Source organism: Sminthopsis crassicaudata, chromosome 2 (assembly GCF_048593235.1).
Source record: "Sminthopsis crassicaudata isolate SCR6 chromosome 2, ASM4859323v1, whole genome shotgun sequence".
NCBI lineage: Eukaryota > Metazoa > Chordata > Mammalia > Dasyuromorphia > Dasyuridae > Sminthopsis > Sminthopsis crassicaudata.
This window is the reverse complement of record NC_133618.1, coordinates 589,517,210-589,540,279: the sequence shown is the minus strand read 5'-3', so window position 1 is coordinate 589,540,279 and position 23,070 is coordinate 589,517,210.

Here is a 23,070-nt window from a genome sequence, read left to right as displayed (position 1 = left end):
CCCATTCTGACATTTTGGCACTCCAAAATCGAAATTTTTAAGAACTCTAATCAACACAACAATGAATCAGATTCCATAAGACTAACAATGAAAAATAGTCCCTATATGAGACAAATCTTTTTTCTATATGGTCAATGTAGAAATTAGCTTGATTGCCTATGCTTATTTGCTACTAGGCTTTTTTTTTTGGTCTTTCTTGGATGTAGGAGCAAGGAAAAATAAATGCTTAATAATTTAAAAATATTTTTTAAAAAGATGGGTACAAAGAATTAAATTGTGGTCCCTAAAAACACACTGCAGTTTTAAAAATATGATCTTATACCCAGCTCTAAGTTATAAGTTATAAGTTTTCCTTTTGTTTTAGAAGATTTTTTAAAAAATGAAATTTAATTTTTTTAAATTAGGAGGGGGAGGGAAATCTGATTATCTCTCACATTCAAGAGGAAAAATCTAAAGCCTATGAATGGGAAGTAACATTGCTGTCACACAGCTAATTAATGGCAATGTAGTGGCTAGACCTCAGGCCAAAAGATTTAAAGCAGGAAGAGATCTTGGTTCATCTGATTCAACCCTGAAGTGCAGAAAGATTCTACACCTTGTTAGCAATCACACAGGAAATAAATGCAATGCTGGCCTCCATTTCTAGGGCTTTTTCTTTCATAATTTCATATCATACTCCTATATCCTGAAATTAAATGGAAAATTCAAAATGGAAACTTATTAGTGCAAAGTACATTATGTTGTTTATTGATTGTTTGCTTGTGTATGTGAAGCAGATGAAATGTTCCATTGTCTGACAATGATAGCTGGAACAATCAGAAAGATATCCTGAAAAGAGGGTTTTTGTACATTATGTTAATTAAAATATCTAGTTATACATGTTATTTGCCTGGATTTGGATTTGGAAGATGGGTTTGAAGATAATGCATGACATCTTTGTCATTACTATCATCGACATTATCTTCACCACCATTACCATCATCATCTTCATTATGTTAGTTATTAGCTAACATCTACATAGCACTTTTAGATTTATAAGCACATTAGAGATATGATCTTATCAAGTCAAAGACTTAGGATTTCAGAGGCCATCTGATTCAAACACTTCATTTTACTGATGAGGAAATTCAGATCCAGGAAGATAAGATCTTGTCCAAAATTTCACAGGTATAATGATCAGGGGTGGAATTTGAACCAGATCTTCTGACTCTAAAGCAAATTTTCTTTTTACTGTATAAATATGTATACTATATTGATAAAATGATACTGATGATGAAGATAGCTAGCATTTATATAGCACTTTATAGTTGGTAAATAACGTTAAAATTCCTAATTTTATCCTCACAATGACTCTGAGGGGAAAGCAGAATTATTATCCCCATTTTATAATTTTGAAAATTAAGTCAGATGTCCTGATCACAGAGGCAGTCAGTATCTGAGGCTGGATTTAAACTCAGTTTTTCCTGAATTCCTCACACTCTATTTACTGAGCCATCAAACTTCCTATTTGATTTATATTTCAAAACCTTTTGGTGGGGAGGCATAGACAAGATGGAAGAGTAAAGGCAGGCATTCACCCAACCTCTCCCCAACACTGCTCCAAATTCCTTTTAATAATGACACTAAAACAAATTTTAGAGCCTCAGAATACCCAAAAAGATGGAATAGAACTTTTTCCAGCCTAAGTAACTTAGAGTAGGAGTCTAGTGTCAGTGCAGGCCAGGCCTGCACAGCCTCAGATTCAGCTCCAGACCAACTTCTGAATCAGCAGTGATTGAGAGTGGCTTCCAGACTTCTCAGCCCAGAAACACCAAAGAGGACCTGGAAGGTTAGCAGAAGAGGTTTGTAGAACTAGGGTGGGATCTGCCCAGCACAAATTCCATTGTAGACCTCAATAGTACAGCCTCAACCCTGGCCCCAGCACCAGCCCAGACTCTAGCATCAGTAAATTAGGACCTCTGAATCAGCAGTAGTGCTAGAGGTTTCTTAACCTCTCAGTCCAAGAATACCAGGGAGGACTCAGAAGGTCAGCAACAGGGTGGGAATCAGGTTGCAGTTCCAGGGCAGGGAGCCAGTTCAGCCCTTGTTCTAGTTGTCAACTGGAATCTCTGTTGCTTTAGCACACTAGATCTGAGGCAGGAACACTCTTAAAATCTCCAGGGAAGAAAAGAGTTCTTGTGACCAAATTGCTATGAGGTTCTCTGAAGACAAGTCTTGAAGCTTGGGACAATACACCCTGCACCCTGGAAACAGAGCCCTATTTTAACAAAAAGTTAAAAGCCAAGTAAAATGAGCAGACAATAAAAAATGTTTCTGACCATGGAAAGCTATTATGGTGACAAGAAAGACCAAAACAAACAGTTAGAAGATGATAATGAAGTCAAAGCTCCATCCAAAGCCTCCAAGGAAAATAAGAATTAGGATCAGGTTATGGAAGATCCCAAAAGGGACTTTGAAAATCAAGTATGAGAGATAGAGGAAAAATTAGTTAAAGAATTGAGAGTAGTGCAAAAGGAAATACAAAAAGCTAATGAGGAGAAGATTGCCTTAAAAAGCAAAATCAGCCAATTGGGAAAGGAAGTACAAAAGATCACTGAGGAAAATAATTCTTTTAAAAAATAGAATTGAGCAAATGGAAGGTAACAACTTTATGAGAAATTAAGATACAATAAAGCAATACCAAAAAATTTAAAAAGTAGGGGGAAAAACTGTAAAAATCTCATTGGAAAAATAAATAATCAGAAAGTAGATCCAGAGTAGATAATTTTAAAATTATTGGTCTATCATGATCAAAAAAAGTCATGATCAAGAAATAATCAAGGAAAAGTGTCCTGATATCCTTGAACTTGAGGGTAAAATAGAAATTAAAAGAATCCAAAGATCATCTTCTGAAAGAGATCCCAAAAAGAAAATGCCTAGGAATATTATAGTCAAATTACAGAACTCAGAGTGAAACCAGGTGATGGAGAGTAGATAGGTCTTGTCTGAACTCTTCCTGACTTCCCTCAGATCAATACTAGATCAAGCCTCTGAACAAGTTTTGAAATGACTGAACCCAGCAATATTTGAAGGGTAACAAATTTCAAGCAGAAGATATTTTGGGAGAAATTCAGGAAATTTCTGTTTCAGGAGAGCAGGGGAGAAGTTGCAGCCCAGTGCAGGTATAGTACAATGAAAAGAGATGCAGGAAAGGCTTCAGCATGCTGGGGGAATTTAGTGGAAAGCTTGTAGCGTTTGCTATTTTGTCCTAGTTCAGAAGCTAGTGGATCAGCAAACTAGCTGTTAAACTTCCAACACAACTACAGAATGCAAAAAAATGAGTCACTGAAGCCCAGCATAACAAGTAATACTTGGCCATACTCACCCAACTTGAGAAGGAAACCAGTCGTACCTGCCCCAGGGCAATGTGAAACCACTGTCCCTTTAGAGGAAGCTTGGGACAATCTCCCCCTTGCCCTAACAGCAGATTCCAATCTTTAAAAATGAGCAAAAAAAGCAAAAAGAGTTCTGACCATAGATAGCTTTTTATAGAGACAGGGAAGACCAGATCTCAAACCCTGAAGACACTAAAAGCAAAACATCTCCAGATGAAGCCTCACAAGGCTCTCTTGGAAGAATTCAAAAAGACTCTTAAAAGAAAATTAGAAGAAAAGTGGAGAAAGGAAATGAGAGCTCTGGAAAAGGAAACACAAAAATTGTCAAAGAAAATCACTCTTTAAAAATAGTTTTGACAAAATGGAAAAGAAAAACAACTTGAAAAACAGAATTTGTGAAATGAGAAAAAAATCCACTGAACAAAATAACTTATTTAAAAGTTTTATTGGTCAAATGCAAAAGGAGATGAAAAACTGAAGAAAATAATTCACTAAAAATTAGAATTGAACAAATGGAAGTGAATGACTCATTAAGACCAAATATTAGTCAAACAAAACAAAACAAAACAAAACAAAACAAAAAAAAAAAAAAAGAAAAAGAAAAAGAAAAAAGAAAAAAAAAAAGGCAAAATACCTCTTCGGGAAAAACAACTGATCTGGAAAATAGATCCAGGAGAGACAATCTAAGAATTATTGTACTATCTGAAAACCATGATGGAAAAAAAAAAAAAAGCCTAGATAACATTTTTCAAGAAATCATCAAAAAAAACTGCCCTGATGTCCTAGAACCAGAGGGTAGAATAGCCATTGAAGGAATCCACCAATCACCTTCTGAAATACTCCAAAATGAAAACTCCAAGTAATATTATACCTAAATTCCAGAATTTTCCGATCAAGGGGAAAATACTGCAAGCAGTCAGAAAGAAAGAATTCAAATATTGAGGAGCCATGATCAAAATTACCCAGAACCTAGCAACTTACACTTTAAAGGATCAAAGTACCTGAATATGATATTACAGAGGGCAAAGGAGCTTGGACTGCAACCAAGAATCAAATATCCAACAAAATTAAGCATTATCTTTCAGGGGGGGAAAAAGACAAATATTCAATGAAATGGGATTTTCATTTTTTTTTTTATGAAAAGATCAGAGCTGAATAGAAAATTTGATTTTCAAATACAGAACTCAAGAGAAGCATAAAAAGGTAAAAAGTGAAGAAAAAATTGTTTTTTAAAGGTTAAAATCCCTGTATAGGAAGATGATATGTTTAACTCTTGAGAACTATATCTTTGTTAGAGGTATATTTAGAGGGTGTGGGTATAATTTGACTTTATTGTGATGATTTAAGAAAGAAACTAAGGATGGAAAAGGGATTGTGCTGGAAGAAGAGAGAAGGGAAGGTAAAAGGTGGTAAATTATATCACATGAAAAGGAAAAAAAGACCTATTATAGTTGAGAGAAAGAAGGGAGTGAGATGAGCTTTATGTGAACTTTATTCTCATTAGATTTGGCTCAAAGAGAGAATATCAGACATATTTAGATTAATATAGAAAATTGTCTCATCCTATAGAAGTAGGAGAAGAAAGGGGAAAGGAAAAAGGGATGCTAATAGAAGGGAGAACAGAAGTAGAAGGGAAAAGGAATAAGAAGGAAGGAGGAGGTATTGTAAAAGGAAGTGCAGATTGAGGGACATGGTGGTCAGAAATAAAATACTGAGGAGGAGGGAAAGGGAAAAAGGAAAAAGAAAAGTATAACTTGGGGAAAATAAGATGGTTGGAAATACAGTTAGTAATTTTAACTGTGAATGTGCATAGGATGGATGCCCCCATAAATGAAAACAAACAGTAGGCTAGATTAAAAGACAAAATCCTACAATATGTTTACAAGAAACACGTTTAAGGCAGAACGATAAATACAGAGGAAAGGTAAAATGCTGGAGCAGAATTTATTATGCTTCAGCTGAAGCTTAAAAAAAAAAAAAAAAAAAAGCAAAGGTAGCAATCCTGATTTCAGATCAAGCAAAAACAAAAATAGATCTAATGAAAGGAGATAAGGAGGGGAACTGTATTTTGCTAAATTATTTTATTATGCATATGTATTATACATATATGTATAATGTATAATAATATAATAATATGCATATATTATGTATATATGTATTATTCTAATATCATAGATAATGAAATAATATCAATACTAAACATATGCACCAAGTAATATAGCATCCAAATTTCTAGAGGAGAAGTTAAGAGAGCTGCAAAAAGAAATAGCCAGCAAAACTATATAAGTGGGGCATCTCAGTGAAATTCCAGAAATCCTAGATCAAGCAGAAAATACTGCAAGCATCCAGAAAGAAACAATTCTAGTATAATGGAGCCACAGTCAGGATAACACAAGATTTATCAGCTTCTACATTAAAGAACTGGAGGACTTGGAATATGATATTACAGAGAGCAATGGAGCTAGGATTGCAACCCAAAAATCACCTATCCAGCAAAACTGACTATAATCCTTCAGAAGAAAAGGTGGTCATTCAACAAAATAGAGAATTTTCAAGCATTTGTGATGAAAAAAAAAAGAGCTGGGAAATGATGAGCAGGATGCTCTCAGGGGGGGAAAAACTTAGACCATCTTTCATGAACAAAATGAAATGTATTGTATACAATGTTCTGGGATGACCAGCTATAAATGACTTTGCTGTTTTTAGTAGTACAATCATCCACAAATACTCTGAATGACTTAATGAAAAATCCTATCCATATCCAGAGAAGAAACTGATTGTGGCTGAATATAGATTGAAGCATTCTCTCTTTCTCTCACTATCTCTTTCTTTCTTTTAAATTTAATTTTTTCTTGAGTGTTTTTATTTTCCTTAGGGTGGGAGATCTATGTTTTCCTTCACAACTTAACTTTTATGGAATGTGTTGCATAACTTCACAAGTGATTTCTTAATTGTGTGTACGGATAAGGGAGAACATAGAACTCAAAAATCTTAAAAACAAATGCAAAAAATTGTTTTGAATGTAATTAGGGGAAAATATTAAATAAATTAAAAGAAAAAATCTTGGTGACTGGGGAGATGAGAGAATATAAAAGAGGGAAATATTATGTTTTTATAACTCTTTTTTCAATGACACTTATGGTATTCAGGGTCCTGGTAATTTTTTGAGCAAACCAGATCCCAGTTCCAGACCAAAAAGGAGACCAAACCAATGTCTCAAATGCCACTTAGCATTCATCATGCTATTCTTTCTAATTACATATACACACTAATTATCAAACTCCAAAAATACTGAGAAGGTATCCTCCTTGAACAGGTTGTGATTTGTTTGTAGGCATTATTCCTTTTTGGCAGAACCAATCCAGAAATGAGTTTTCTTTTTTCTTTTTCTTTTCTTTTAGTCTAAGCTTAAGAAAAAATAAGCATTTTCACAATAAAGTAAAATGGAAAAAAAGACACTTGCACATGAACCTGCAAATCTGTCATATAGAGTTTGCTATTCTTTTTAATTATATATATTAAAGTTATCATTTTCCCCTTTTTTCCTCTCCTTACCTCTTCTCTTTCTAAAGATTACTACTTTTAGACACAAATATGTTTATTCTAAAATCTTTATTTTTTTCAATGGATGTCTTCCTTCATGAGTCAACTTGGGTATTTTTATTAGTCAAAATGACTGGGTCATCCAACATTCTTAAAATAATATTATTATTATGGTATGCCATGCTATCTTAGTTCTACTCATTTTGTTCTTCATCATTTCATGCAATTCTATTCATATTTTTCTTAGATCATTGAGCTCATCAGTTCCAATAGCATAGTAGTATTCCATCACAATCATATGGCACAATATATTTAGCTATTCCCCAATTGACAGTCTTCCCTTAAATTTCCAATTCTCTTGCCACCACAAAGAAAGCTATCAAAAATGTTTTACAAAATATAGGTTCTTTTCCTTTCCCCCCAATGATCTTTGGAAACAGAGCTACTAGTGGTATTGCTGAGTCAAAGGATATAAACATATTAATAACTCTTAATAGGGCATAATTTCAAAACGCTCTCCAAAATGGCTGAATCAACCCACAGCTCCACCAATAATGAATTAGTGTCCAAATTTTCTACATTCCCTCACATATTTGTCACTTTTCCCTTCAATCATTTTAGCCAATCTGATAGATATAAAATGGTCTCAAGGATGTTTGAACTCTTTCCAGAAGTGGATTTTCCAAAGAGGGAGCTTAAGCAAAAGGATAAAAGCATAAAAATTATAAACAAGAAATAACCTAGAGATCAGATAATCTTTCCTCTCATCTGATTCTGTAGTCAGAGGGGAAAAGGAGAGAGAAAAGAAAGAAGAAAGCATAGGAAGGGAAGGAGGTGAAAGAGAGGAAAAAGAAAGAGGGCACAGGGAGGAATAGACAGAGATAGCCTATGAAAGTCTGATTTGATATGTATATTTATAACTAGACCTATGTATCTAAGTGGTCATATATGATTTTATAAGCATTTCCCTTAAAGAGGGAGTGTAATACAGTGAAAAAAGACCTTAAATCTGGAGGAACTTGGATTCAAAGCCCACCTCCAACTAGCTGTGCTACCATGGCTAAAGCTCTTAACTTTATGATATTTAAGTGTCTTCTCTGCAAAGTAGTGATTATATATAAAGCCTCTAGTATACATACACCTTTCAATGTTCATATATGTTAAAGGTCTTTAAAAACCTTAGAGTGCCATATACATATCAACCATTCTATTATTACCCCCAAATTATTTCCACCTGTTTGAGACCTGCTAGTGGAGAAGTATTACCTCTCCAGACAGTCCACTCCACTTTTGAACAGTTATGTTTTGTTATGAAGTTTTCCATTAGATCAAGAGGAAATCAGATTTTCTGTAAAGTCTACAGAGTTTTGCCCTTCAGGGTCTTGTTTAGCAATTGATAAAAATGCTGTCATCTTTTAAAGATGAGATCAACCACACCCAAAGCTTAGAGGATGACTGGAAGCAAGCCTTTGAAAACACACACTCTTCTTTAGTTCATTTCCATCTTTATTTGACTAGGAAGAAGGAGGAGGACTTTCAAAGTAGCTCAGAATAAACTATCTCACCTTAGCCCAGTTAGCCTTTTAATTCTTACTTTTCACTTTTCTCCCTGAATGCATTGTAGCATCTTATGTAAAGAAACTCAATTGCTAACCAAACATAAACCCAACTCAACCATATGATATGTATGTACCTCTATGCATATCTCATGCATCCATACTCTAAACTACGGGCAAACTTCTCAAACAACAGTCCTTGAAATGAACCCACACAAAGCCAACAACCAACCGTGAAGTGCATTCATTGTTCCGTGAATTATCATACATACCTCAGTGAAGCTTTTGTGATACGATAACTTAACTAAGTAATAGACAATGCTTCATGGGTGCCTCAGCAGCAAGTTTGGAACAGCCAGCATTCCTCTAAAAATTAAATAAACAAATGATAACATTCCCTTTCCTCCTTTCATTCAGCATTTGAAAAAACCTATCCAACTTTATTAAGTATAATTGATACTGAATTTTAAAGTACTTACTGCCCTATGAAAAGACAACATCTTTAAATCAATCAACTGCTTAGGGGTCAGGGGTTTATGTGGGCCCATCCCACTTATTATGCAGAATTTCCTGTTGGACAGAATTCATGGCATTCATATCAGCAATGATGGGGGTAATGTCAACTGTCAGATGTAACACAGAAATTATAGTGCTCTGGGCCAGCCTGACCAGATCAGACATGTGGTATGATTTCAGAGGAGCTGGTAATGTTGTTTTTCCCTTTCACCAATACCATCTTCCCCAGCTTTATGATGCCTAAAATTCCAAGGTAGAAAAATCATCTCTTTAAATTGGCTTTGGGAGGTAATAAGAGATTACTGAAAGAGCAGTGGCTCTCATGTTCAAATCCCATTTATAAAGACTAATATGACCCTCAGCAGGCCATTTAGCTTCCTTAAACCTCAGTTTCCTCAGTTGTAAAATGGATAGGTTATACACAGCCTCTGAAGTCCTTTCCAGTATTACATCTGTAAATCCTTCAGGAGAGGTAATAAGCTATTATGTTATAAAGTGGGAGAATATTGTGGTGCAAAGAATCCGTGGAAAACCATGCTTGTGCTCCAGATGCCATCTTTCTCCATTTGTTTGACTTTTGGGCAATTTACCTCATATCTTAGAGATCACTTGTTCTTTTCTAGCCCCAAATGAAGATGACATCACTTGCTTCCCTTCACAGGGTACTTACAGGGATTACAGGTAAGAATGGTTGTAAAGTACTTTGTTGCCCCCCAACAATCAATCATTGAATATTTATTAAACATCTACTGTGAGCTAGGCATTTTGCTAAGGGTTAGATGTCATCTGGAGGAGAAAAAAAAAAGTTAATGCCTTCATAATATGGCTCTTCTCTGTTTCCAAACTTATTATACATCATTCTCCTTTACATACTCTTTGGTCCTTTCTAATTAGGTCTGCTTGTTGTTCTTCACACATGACACTCCATTTCTAATCCTTGGCCTTTTGTATATATATACTATACTCAGAATGCTCTCTTCTCACCTACATGGCTTACAATTCCTAGTTCAAATCTACTGAGGCAGTAGGACTTTAATAATCTCTGACAGCCACCAACACTTTCCCCAATTTACCTTGTATTTATCACATATAATATACATACACATAAAATACAGTTATTTCTATATATGTTCAGCCAGATATACATATTTGTATTAACTAGTTATTGGTGTACATTTTTTCTCCATGTTAGAAACTAAGTTTCCTTAGGAAATTCTTTCATTTTTTTCCTATGTATTCTCAGCATCACATACAGGAAGTGGCACACAGAAAGCATTTAACAAATGCTTGGTTATCAATTGATTTAATCTCTAATTTGTGAAATTAGTTTTTAAAGAGATGGAGAAGAATAGGGGGAGAACTAACTGCTAGAGAGCAACTTAGATGAACAATAGCTTCTTAATTTTGATAAGATATAGAGCTATTAATGGTATATATTATATTAGCAGTCAACTTCATCCCTGCCTCATCTCATTATTAGTATTCCAAATGGGTGAAAGAAGAAGTGCCAGAAATAGGTAAATTCTATGTTTGAGCACTGATTATTATCTTCACACAATAAATATTTATTGAAATGTCATGGCTACTGGAAAGGATATCCCAATCTACTCTCCTGTGGTTCCCTTTACTATCTCTGTAACCTTCAAATCAAAATATGCCACTTCCCAGGCCATCACTCTCCTATTGGTACAGTTTTCCTTTGTTAGAAATAAACTCTTTGAGAACATGAATCTCTTCCCAAATATTTGTATTTCTAATACTTGAAACATAGTAAGGTCCTAATAAATACTTTGTCATCCATTTATGAACCATGGCATTTATGTGTTACCAAAAATATAAAATAACAAAACAAAGGATCTTTCCAAATGTTCACCAAAAATTCCAACAGAATTCAAATCTATGTGAAGGAAGATAATCATATTTGCTTTGGCTTTTTGCAATAAAAATAAAATTGAATGAAAACTTTAATTATTATCATAACTAATCAAGCTATCAAATTCACATTTATATTAAATCTATGGGTAATTTAAGTAAATTGGCCCAAATTATCCAGCTATTGCCTAAATTACTATTTACTTTATTTTGTAAAGTGTTTTTAATTCCTTTATAACTAGTTGGAACACATTTGCCAGAGCCTATTATTCCTAGAATTGGTCAGCAAGCATTTATTAAACATTTACTATGTGTCAGGCACTATGCTAAATTCTAGGGATACAAAAGAAATACAAAAACAGTCTCTGACCTTGAAAAGACCATAGCCTAAAAACGAGGAGAAAATAAAAAGCATGTGAAAAATCATATGTCTACAAGATAAATACTATGGTATTCATGGGAAGTAAACTCAAAAGGAAGGCAGAAAGAGAAGGCTCTGGGAGATGGAGAAAGGAGAGGCAAAAAGAAATATCTTAACTGGATCTTGAAGGAAATCAAGAAAACCACAAGGAACTGCAAGGAAACCACAATATCAGTGAACTATCAAGTACAAGATGGGGCATAAAGTGTAAGATACTAGAATGATAGGGAGGAGCTAATTTGCAAAGACTTTTAAAAACCCAACAGAGGATTTTTTTTATTTAATCGTGGAGGTAACAGGGAAACATTGGTGTTTATTGACATAGTCAGGCCTGCCCTTTAAAAAAATTATTCTGGCACTAGCTGAATTGGAATGGGGAAGGTCCTGAAGCAGAAAGAACCAGAAGACTCGGAATAGTCCGATGGTAGTAAGTGCCTAAGATGATAAGGACCCTGTACCATGTAGAAGCTATATGAGTGGAGAGACAGGAGTTGTTGTGAAAGAACAAATGACAAGATAGATAGGATATGTAAAGTGAATATGAGTGAACAGTTGAGGATGACATTGAGGTTGCAGGTATGACTGACTGGAAAGATAGTGGTAGCCTTAAATGTAATGGGAAAGTTTGGAAGAGGAAAAAGTTATCGAGTTCTCTTTTGGACATGTTAAATTTCAAAATGTCCAATAGGCAATTGGTGACAAGTAAATGGAAATCAGAAGACAAAATAGGGCTAAATTAATGGATATCAGAATCATCTGTTCAGAGATGACAATTGAACCTATGTGGACTGAAAAGAAAACATAAGATTAGCATAAAGAACCTAAATGGGATGAAAAAAACATTAGATGAGATGAATATAAAGTCAATAACCTATGTGTGCCCAGAACTCATCCTGCCAAGAACTAATAATATAATCTTGGTCAAATTATTTTACCTCTCAACCTCATTTTTCTCATCTGTAAAATGAGTGGGTTAGACTAGCTAATGTATGAAGTCCCTGTCCATTCTTACATTATGATTCTGACTTTGTAAATAGTTTCCAGTAGTTTCCAATTTTATCCAGTTTTTATCTTATAACCTTTTCAGGTCAAAGAGCTCTATTACAGTCTTTAAGAATAATAAATTTCTGAAAAAGAAATTGAGAAGATGGCGGCGTGGAGGCAGACAGCTGCTTGAGCTCCTCGTTTTCTCTCAGAACTTACTTCATGACAAGCCTCTGACTTAATGCTTGACCCAGAAAGAAATCCACAAATTATCACCAAGAGAAGACATCCTTGAAAGTCGCCAGAAAAGGTCTGTGTTTGTTCGGGGGAGGGTCAATCAGACTGGGCGCAGACTAAGGGCAGGCAGCCAGAGTGAGACAGGCAGCTCACACAGCTCAGACCCGAGGGGGAGGGGTGTGATCTCTGCCGTTTCTGTGAAAGGCTTTTGCCCCAGTGTGGATGCTCCATCTTGGCAGCAAGCCAGGAGCGGTGGAGAGGGTGTAAACACCGGAAGTGAAGATTAAAACCCCAGAAAGCCAGCATCTCTCAGAGCCCGGCCACCCCCAACCCCCACCTGGACTGACTGGGTGCGTTCTCAGAGCCTCAGAGCGCAGACTCAGTACAGTCATTGCTGTTCTGTTAGTGGCTCTCTGCTGCCCTACCCCCAGTCTGTAGAGGAAGCCCATTAATAACATCCAGCCCTATCCCCCGCAAAACAGACCAATTGTTTCTCTTGTCAGTTTGTTTTCTTTGATTCCTACTCTGACAAAATGAACAAAAAATTCAAAAGGGCTCTAACCATTGACAGCTTCTGTGTGGAGAGGGAGCAGACTTCAAATGCTGAGGAGACTAGGAACAGACTGTCCCCAGATGTATCCCCTGGGAGGGATATAAGCTGCTCCTCAATACAAAAGAACCTCATAGAGGAAATCAAAAAGGCTCTCACAAGAGAGCTGGAAGAGAAATGGGAAAAGGAAAGGGAAGCTTGGCAAGAGAGCCTGGAGAAGTCATCCCATGCATTCAAAGACAGAATGGATAAAGAAATCAAATCATAGAGAAACAAGATTAGTGAGCTGGAAAAGGTAAACAACTCCAAGGAAAACAGGATTAGTGAGCTGGAAAAGGTAAACAACTCCAAGGAAAACAGGATTAGAGAGCTGGAAAAAGAAATCAGCTCTCTAAAAAATAAAATGGATAAAATGGAAAAAAATTCCATAGAAGATAAAAACTCAATTGGACAATTACAAAGAGATATAAAAAAAGTGAGTGAAGAAAATACATCATTGAAAATTAGACTGGAACAAGTAGAAATGAATGACTCAAGGAGAAACCAAGAGGGAGTCAAGCAAAACCAGAGAAATGAAACAATTGAAAAGACTGTCAAGTACCTTACCAGAAAGACAACAGACCTGGAAAACAGATCCAGGAGAGACAATTTGAGAATAATCGGACTCCCTGAAAAATGGGAGGAAAAAAAGAGCTTGGACACCATTTTCGAGGAAATTATCAAAGAGAACTGCCCAGACGTTTTGGAAACAGAGGGTAAAATAGACATTGAGAAAATTCATCGATCACCTACTGAAAGGGACCCTAAAATCAAAACGCCAAGAAATATAGTGGCCAAGTTCAAGAACCATCAGACAAAGGAAAAGATATTGGAAGCTGCTAGAAAAAAACAATTCAGATATAGAGGATCCACAATAAGGATAACACAGGATCTAGCAGCGTCCACATTAAAAGAACGCAGGGCCTGGAACATGATATTCCGAAAGGCTAAGGAACTTGGTATGCAGCCAAGAATAACTTACCCAGCAAGAATGAGCATCGTTTTCCAGGGAAGAAGATGGACATTTAACGAAATAAATGAATTCCATCTATTTTTGATGAAAAAACCAGACCTACATAAGAGGTTTGATCTTCAAATACAGAACTCAAGAGACTTCTAAAAAAGGTAAAAAGAAATCTTGAGAACTATACTTCTGTCAAAAAAATATGTAAAGAACATATGTACAATTTGTCTTAGAAACTAGAGGTGGAAAGGAGATTATATCATAAAAAAGTATAAAGTGGTGGTACTACATCTCATGAAGAGGCAAAGGTAACCTATTATATCTGAGAGAAAGAAAGGAGGGAGATGAACATAGCGTGTATCAATAGACATATTCGATTTATGGTGAAACTTCTTCCACTTCATTGAAAAGTGAAAGGGAAGGAGTAAGCTAAGGGGAAGGGAATACAGTAATTTCGAGGAAAAGGGGTAAAATAAGGGGAGGATCTTTAAGGTGGGGGAGGGATCCTAAAAAGGGAGGGCTGTGAAAAGCAAGTGGTGTTTACCAATTGAATACTGGATAGGAGGGTAAAAGGGAAGGAAAGGGGAAAAGCATAAGCAGGGGTTAATAGGATGGCAAGCAATATAGAATTAGTCCTTCTAACCATAAATGTGAATGGGGCAAACTGCCTCATAAAGAGGAAGCAGTTAGCAGACTGGATTAAAAGTCAGAATCCTACTATATGTTGTTTACAGGAAACACACCTGAAACAGGATGAGACATTCAAACTAAAAGTAAAAGGGTGGAGCAGAATCTATTATGCTTCAGGCAAAACCAAAAAAGCAGGAGTAGCCATCCTCATCTCAGATCAAGCAAAAACAAAAATTGATCTAATTAAAAGAGATAAGGAAGGGCATTATATCCTGCTAAAGGGAAGCATCAATAGTGAAGCAGTATCAATATTAAACATGTATGCACCAAGTGGTGCAGCATCTAAATTCTTAAAAGAGAAATTAAGAGAGCTGCAAGAGGAAATAGATAGCAAAACTATAATAGCGGGAGATCTCAACCTTGCACTATCAGAATTAGATAAATCAAACCACAAAATAAATAAGAAAGAAGTCAAAGAGGTAAATAGAATACTAGAAAAGTTTGATATGATAGATCTTTGGCGAAAGCTAAATGGAGACAGAAAGGAATATACTTTCTTCTCAGCAGTTCATGGAACCTATACAAAAATTGATCATATACTAGGGCATAAAAACCTCAAAATCAAATGCAGTAGGGCAGAAATAGTAAATGCATCCTTTTCAGACCATAATGCAATCAAAATAACATTTAATAAAAAGCCAGGGGAAAATAGACCAAAAAATAATTGGAAACTAAATAATCTTATACTAAAGAATGATTGGGTAAAACAGCAAATCATAGACATAATTAATAACTTCACCCAAGAAAATGACAATAATGAGACATCATACCAAAATGTGTGGGATACAGCCAAAGCAGTAATTAGGGGAAGTTTTATATCTCTACAGGCCTACCTGCATAAAATAGAGAAAGAGAGGGCCAACGAATTGGGTTTACAACTAAAATTGCTAGAAAAGGAACAAATTAAAAACCCCCAGACAAACACAAAACTTGAAATTCAAAAAATAAAAGGTGAGATTAATAAAATTGAAAGTAAAAAAACTATTGAATTAATTAATAAAACTAAGAGTTGGTTTTATGAAAAAACCAACAAAATAGACAAACCCCTAGTAAACCTGATTAAAAAAAGGAAAGAGAAAAAGCAAATTGATAGTCTTGAAAATGAAAAGGGTGAACTCACCACTAATGAAGAGGAAATTAGAACAATAGTTAGGAGCTACTTTGCTCAACTTTATGCCGATAAATTCGATAACTTAAATGAAATGGAAGAATACCTTCAAAAATATAGCTTGCCCAGATTAACAGAGGAAGAAGTAAGTAGTCTAAATAGTCCCATCTCAGAAAAAGAAATAGACCAAGCTATTAACCAACTTCCTAAGAAAAAGTCCCTAGGACCAGATGGATTTACAGGTGAATTCTACCAAACATTTAAAGAACAACTAACTCCAATGCTATGTAAACTATTTGAAAAAATAGGGATTGAAGGAGTCCTACCAAATTCCTTCTATGACACAGACATGGTACTGATACCTAAACCAGGTAGATCGAAAACTGAGAAAGAAAACTATAGACCAATTTCCTTAATGAATATTGATGCTAAAATCTTAAATAAGATATTAGCAAATAGACTTCAGAAAAAAAAAAAAAGAATAATAAATTTCTGTTTCAACCCACCTTATGTTTGATACTCAGGGAGCTTCAGACTCTGGCAGGCACTTAGCATATATAAAGTGATACAAGCTTGGGTGCTTTTGCATAAAACATAATCAAAGAAATCTAACTGACATAAGAGAGCTATAAATTGTTCTTAGAAGAGAGATCATATTTGATTAGAAAGGATGCTGGAAGGTCTTACGTAGAAGGTGGCACTAAATTTGAATCTTGGAAAATAGATAGTACTTTGAGAGGTGAAGATATGAGGGGAAGGACTTCCTGCTGAAGGGAAATTATATGCACAAGAACATGGAGGCAGAAAATCATCAACTTCTTTGGGAATCAGAAAGTCATTCAGTTGGACAAGAGTGGAAAACTTATGAAGCACCAATGTATGATAAAGCAAAAATAGTAGAAGAAATTATTTTTAATTCTTGAAGAAATTCCTACATCTCTCCTCTTTTCCTGTCTCCTATAATTTGATATAAACTATGGGGAAGAGGGTAGATTGTAAAAGGGTCACTGTCTGCCTCACCTGGCTCTCTATAAGCCATTTTTAAACAAAACCTTTTTGAATTTAGTCAAATAACTGGCTATTTTGAAAACAACTAGTTAATTCAATTCAAGTATTTGCCAAGCATTGAATGAGTGGCCAGCCCGGGTATGTTTGTGTGGCACAGGAGAAAAAGCAATAGATTTTAGGGTCACAGGATGTGGCTAGAATCTACCTCTGTCCCTGAGCTCCTGTTTGACTTTGGACAAATGATGTAACCTTTCTAGGCCTTGGTTTTCTCAATAACAATCCAAGGGGTTGGTTTAGAAAGAGGGTCAGTTTTTTCTATCTCTCAATCTATGATTGTATTTTCAACCTATTACCAACAACTACATAAATTCAAGATTATTTACCCTTCCTCCTCCCCAAAAAACATAAAATAAAATAAACAAAAAACTCCAGAGGATGTGTATAGACACAGGCCAAGTCTGTGTTTATCAAATATTTCTAAAGTTTTTTTTGAAAAGGTTCTTTTCATTGCCCAATTTAATAAAAGACCAAGTCCTAGATGTCGTCAGTCAAGTTCTCCCTTGCTTAGCTTTCAAACCCTGAGGTAGTTTGTGGAAATGTAATCCCCTACTCCATAAAATCCACACCCAACAACTTTTTTGCAGACATTTTTTTCTTCCTATAAACAGAAAGTATCCTTTTGCATGTAGCTTATGAATTTCTAGCAATTGTTCTACCCACAAGGAAACACTGAAGCTGAGTAAGCAGATGTTCTAGTTTGATCTTCAACTTAGCAAAAACTATCCTACCAAGACTTAAACTATTTGATTCAATACCCCTACTCTGTGCAATTGAAATTGGAAATTGAGCAAAAAAGAATAAGCTCATTTAAAGTGCTATGAGAAATTCAAAAGGGAAATTATTATTTACAGCTAAGGAAAAGATGAAGATAAGACTTTATGGAAGATGTGGCTCCTGTATTGGAACCTGAAGAAAGGGAAAGCTTTTAAAAGGAGAGATAAAGGGAGAAAACAAGAAAGGAACATTCCAAGTATGGAACAACATGGTCAAAAGCACAGACATGGGAAAAGGGAGAAAGAAGGGAGTAAGAAGGTGGAATCTCTAAGATCTATGTCTTAGGAAGGCCCTCTTTTTCTTGTGAGATATTTTTGATAAGTTGTAATATAGGATTGTGATGCAATATATCTGTGCTGTAAGAAATGATGAGCTTGATGATCTTAGAAAAACAGGGATAGACTCAAATGAAATAATGAAGAACAAAATGAGCAAAACCAAGAAAACACTGTATACAGGAATAGCAATATTCTTTTAAGAACAAATTTGAACAAATAAGTCATTTTGACTATTATAAATACCCAAATTAACTACAAATTACATGTGGATGAAGATGTTGTCTGTATCCAGAGGAAAAAAATGATAAATAAAAGTATATATAGCATAATTTTATATGTAGACAGAGAGATAAATAGGTAGATATAACAAACATATTTGTGTCTAATTATAGTCACCTCTAAGGCAGGGGCAACGAGAGGAAGGGGGACAAAAGAAAAGAAATGTATATGATAATTGTATTACACATTTAAAAGGAATATCAAGTTAAGTTGCACATAATAGATTTGTAGTTTCATATATAATCTTTTTTTAAAATTATGTTATATTATGGAAATGTTTGTTTTATTTCCTAAATTTAAAATACTTTTTAAAAATGGATATTATTTCATGATATTTTAGGGTTCTCCAAATTTATTTCTTTAAATCCAATTAAAAATTGCATCTACTGAGTCTGATCAATTATCTAGCATCTCAAATGTTGCCCAACCTCCAGCCTCTCTATATATATTGTTTTACTTTTCCCATTTAAAAAAATAAGTATAGTCTCTTCTGCTTCCTTACCACCTTCTTCCTATTTACTATATTCCTACTTTGTTCCTCATCTGTGCTGTTCAATCATGTGTGACTCTTTGTTGTCCCATTTGGGGTTTCCTTGAAAAAGATACTGAAATAGTTTGCCATTTCCTTCTCCAGCTCATTTTACATATGAAAAAAAAAAAAAAACCGAGGCAGAGTTGAGTGACTTGCCCAGAGTCAGATAGCTAATAAGTGTCTGAGGTTAGATATGAACTCATGAAAAAGAACCTCCACTATACCACCAGTTGCCCTGTAGGTACAGCCCTATGAATCACTTCTTTGAGTTCCCCAAGGAGCTCTCTATTTCTATTCAGCTCAAAACCCTGTGCCCCTATTATCTTATATAGGTAGTGAGTTCTCTAGCACTTAAATAGTCTAAATAGAAGCTGGTAAGGTTTTTTTGTCAGGAGATATTGTAGAAGGACTCCACCTTCAGGAAGGGATTAGACTAGATGATCTCTGACATGCTGTTAATTATGAGATTCTTTGAAAATAACTAAAATTATTTGACTGGTTATAGTCCTTGGCATCAATATAGGTTTTCTCTTTGCATATGACTTTTCCAGTATGGATGTCAGAAGTCTTTTGGTTAAGCTGAATTCTTTCACGAACATTATTCAGCAAAAGCAAATGGTTCAGCATTGAAAACAAGTACTTGATTAAAAAAAAAAAAAAGATTTATTACAACTCTTTTGAGGGTTTTAAAAAGCAACTCTTAGAGAGTACCTGGCATTCTAATGGATTTATTTGTCATACTCCCCTAACCATTGACCAACATGATAAACAATGTATTTAATGTTTCTTTAAATATTATTTTGTTTGGTTTAGACTCAAAGTAGCAACAAGTTTAAAAACTATTTTAAGAGCACTGTCTCATTTTTATACACAATGGAAACATTAGAGAATAAATAGGAGAAATACATGTCTTGCAAAATGTCAGCTACTTGGGATGTATTGGTCAAACTGGTGGCTACAGAACAAATGTTGTGATGCCTTAGTGTTAAAATAAAGCCTGCTACTTTCATGGATGAGTATACTTAGAGTATTTCCTTATCCTGGAATGAAAACAAATGGCCAGAAATATCACAGCAAGTAATGCTTAATACCCCAGCCAAGGGGAAAATGATCGCAGCCCCCAAAAATGCAAGAATGGCCATCAGAGGCTACATTCCCACTGACAAAACTTTTCCAGAGGTTTTCAAAAATTGCTTCAGAATTCAGCTGCATCTGTACTGTCCAGCTAAGGAATTGAATTTCCTTCTTCTAATCCATGAGTAAATGAGAACCTGGTTTTGTTTTCCCCCATCCAATCCAATTCAGTGAACACTTGTTAAGTACTGAGAAGGTGCTAGGCACTGTGATGGATACTGAGTACACAAAGAAAGAAAAGGAAAAAATAGTTCTGGCCTTCAAGGAGCTTACATTCTACTAATAGCAATATAAAGATGCATATGGAAGCTGAAATGTAAATTCAATTTAATTTGTAATTTCATGGGATTAGATTCTGTAATCTGGTAGCATTACATCTTTAAGAAACAGAAGAGAGTATCCCTTTACTTCTGGCCTATTTCTAGACCATGTTGCTTTTACTCTTGATATTCTTCTCTGCTTTTTCTCACTGAAGTCATCTAGACTCTACTCTTAAGCTCCAGGGCCACAGGTGATCTCCTCCCACCTACTTTTGCTAAAAACTAGAATTTTGGGTCACTTGGTCATCATGTATTACCTATGTCTCCTTCCTAGTTTCTTTTTATGTGTTGTCTTTTTCCATTAGAATGTAAACTCCTTAAGGACAAAGACTGTTTTGCTCGTCTTTATTTGTATCCCCACACTTAACATAGTGTCTGGTACATTATAAGTGCTTAATAAATGTTTTCAATTCATTCACTCATTCATTTCACCCAATTCTCTCAGGAGATTTATGGAACCAAGACTTCAACTATGATTTCCTTCCCCCTGTTTATGGAACTCTCCTCCACTCTTCATGCAAAGTGCACTACCGCTTTATTTATTATTTATTATTTCATTAAACATAACTTTGTTCGGCTTAAACACAAAGGAGCAACAGCTTTAAAAATTATGTAAAGAATTTTTCTGAACAATGGAAACATTTGAAAACAAATAAGAAAAAATATATTTTACAAAATGTCAACTATTTGTCATGCATGGGTCAAAACAGTGTGTCTGTTCCCCTTTGCCTGGCCAACACTAACTGATTGGATATCATATCACAGTTGTCCAAAGTTATAACTAGGCACTTTGACTTATAAATAAATAGACAAATAAATAGATAGAGAAATAGATGCTAGATAGATAGATAAACAGACAGATAAAGCTTTTCCTTTTAAGGTAGCTTAGATGATCTTGTGTAAAAGACCAATATTTGAAACCTGATAATGAAGAGCAGCTGCAGTAAGTATAATACAAAATAACAACAACAACAGCCCACACAAAACAAGCTTCAAATCATTTCTAGAATGACAGAAAATTAAGGCTGGATTGCAGTCATGTAGTTCAAACTTCTTGATCTAGTTCAGGAGCTCTCTTTACAAGTATCCCTAACAGATGCTTCTACTTGAATCATAAGGGTGTGTGATAATTTGGAAATTCCTAACCCTTCAAAATTTAATTTGATTCACATGATCTTGGGCAAATGACTTAACCTCTCAGAGTGTTAGGACAATAAGTTATAAAGGAGGGGCTGATCTGCTTTGATACAATGAGATATCTCATGGGAGAGAGAGTCCTATGTTACTAAAATCACTGGTCTGGTCCTTATTTCCTAAGTACCAGGCACAAAAGTATAAATTTATTCTGAGAAGATTCCATCCAAAAGGAGAGGTATTCACTTGCCTTATCTTCCTTACAAACTGCTCCTGATTCAGCATTCTGGACTTTATAATGGAACAGAGAAATAAAGGCAACAAAGAGAACTCTATAGAGGAAAAGTTGTGAAATGATGGCCAATGGAAAGAATCGTCAAGATTCCAATAGATACAACAAGAAGGATGGGTCCAGAGAAAGTTGAATAGCCAGAAGTAGTTCTTAGTCCATGAATTGCTGCCAGAGAACTAACTAAAGTAGGTCTTCAGAGTCCTCTATTTCCCATTTGAAGAGTTGTAGAGATGGTTGGAAGTTGGAAATTATTTCATTTAACCCCCCCTCATTTTGGAGTAGGAAAAAACTAAGACCTAAATCCATTCTATTTAATTCTACTGAATGTCTTGTAGGTGATTGGGTGCTATATGATTAAAAAGGAAAAAGTAAAAAAATATATATATATTTGCCTCTAATATATACATATGTGAAATAAAACACAAAATATATACAAAGTATTTAGCCTGTGACACAAAGTCACGGAGATTTTAAATGGAGCCACAGTACATTAGATTTCATATACTTCACTGAATAGGAGTAACAGTAATATTGATTTGATTATCAATCCATGAGCAAAATGTGGGAAGCAGATTAGGAATAAAGCCTTTGGGTGGTAGGGTTAGTGATGAGTTTTTGATTTAGCTTTGATTAATGGTCAAGGTATGGCTTAGTGGAATACTGAAGCCTGGCTTGGGAAAGGTGATTATCAAAGGTCTACATATCTAACTGGTAATGGAATTGATACTAGAATCTAGGGATGTTTGGAACATTCAGAGAAGGGTATGAAGACTTGCTAACCCCTTTTCAGAGTTGCTCATTCTCCTTTGATGTCCATCTCAACTGTCACCCGTACCTCCCAGAAGCTGCAGCATGTGGTCACACCCCAGCAAACCCTTCTTGACAGACAGGTTAAACCAGGTTGAGGATAACTGACAGACCTCAAACCTGTCAGTGAGTTATGTAGTGAGATGTCCACCCCAAGCATGTGAAGACTTCCCCTAGTGCGATGGCCAAACTTGAACAGTTGGTTCCAATGGCCAGGAAGGCAGCTGTTACTGTGGAGCACTTAGAGCTTGGTCAGACCTTGAAGATGCTGAGGTCCTTCACTGCACTCCAGCAGTGGTCATCCTAACTTTTGCCTTGCCACTGGACTCTGCTGCATTTAGAAGAGTGAAACCGATAACTGTGTAACTCTGTCTTACTTAGATCCAATGCGCTCTTCAGTCAAGACATCACTCAGGGATATCGTTAGTCCTTTTGGAAAATAAAGGATGAACAATTAAAATCTAGCTCTTATGACTTCTGTCTTGTTTTTTTTTTCTTTTCTATCTTACCACATTGCCTTAATACACTCCTAGTCTTCACAGTCAAATATGGTCTTATGTTGGTCAGTGAAATATGCCCTTAGGATTGATTTTCTGGT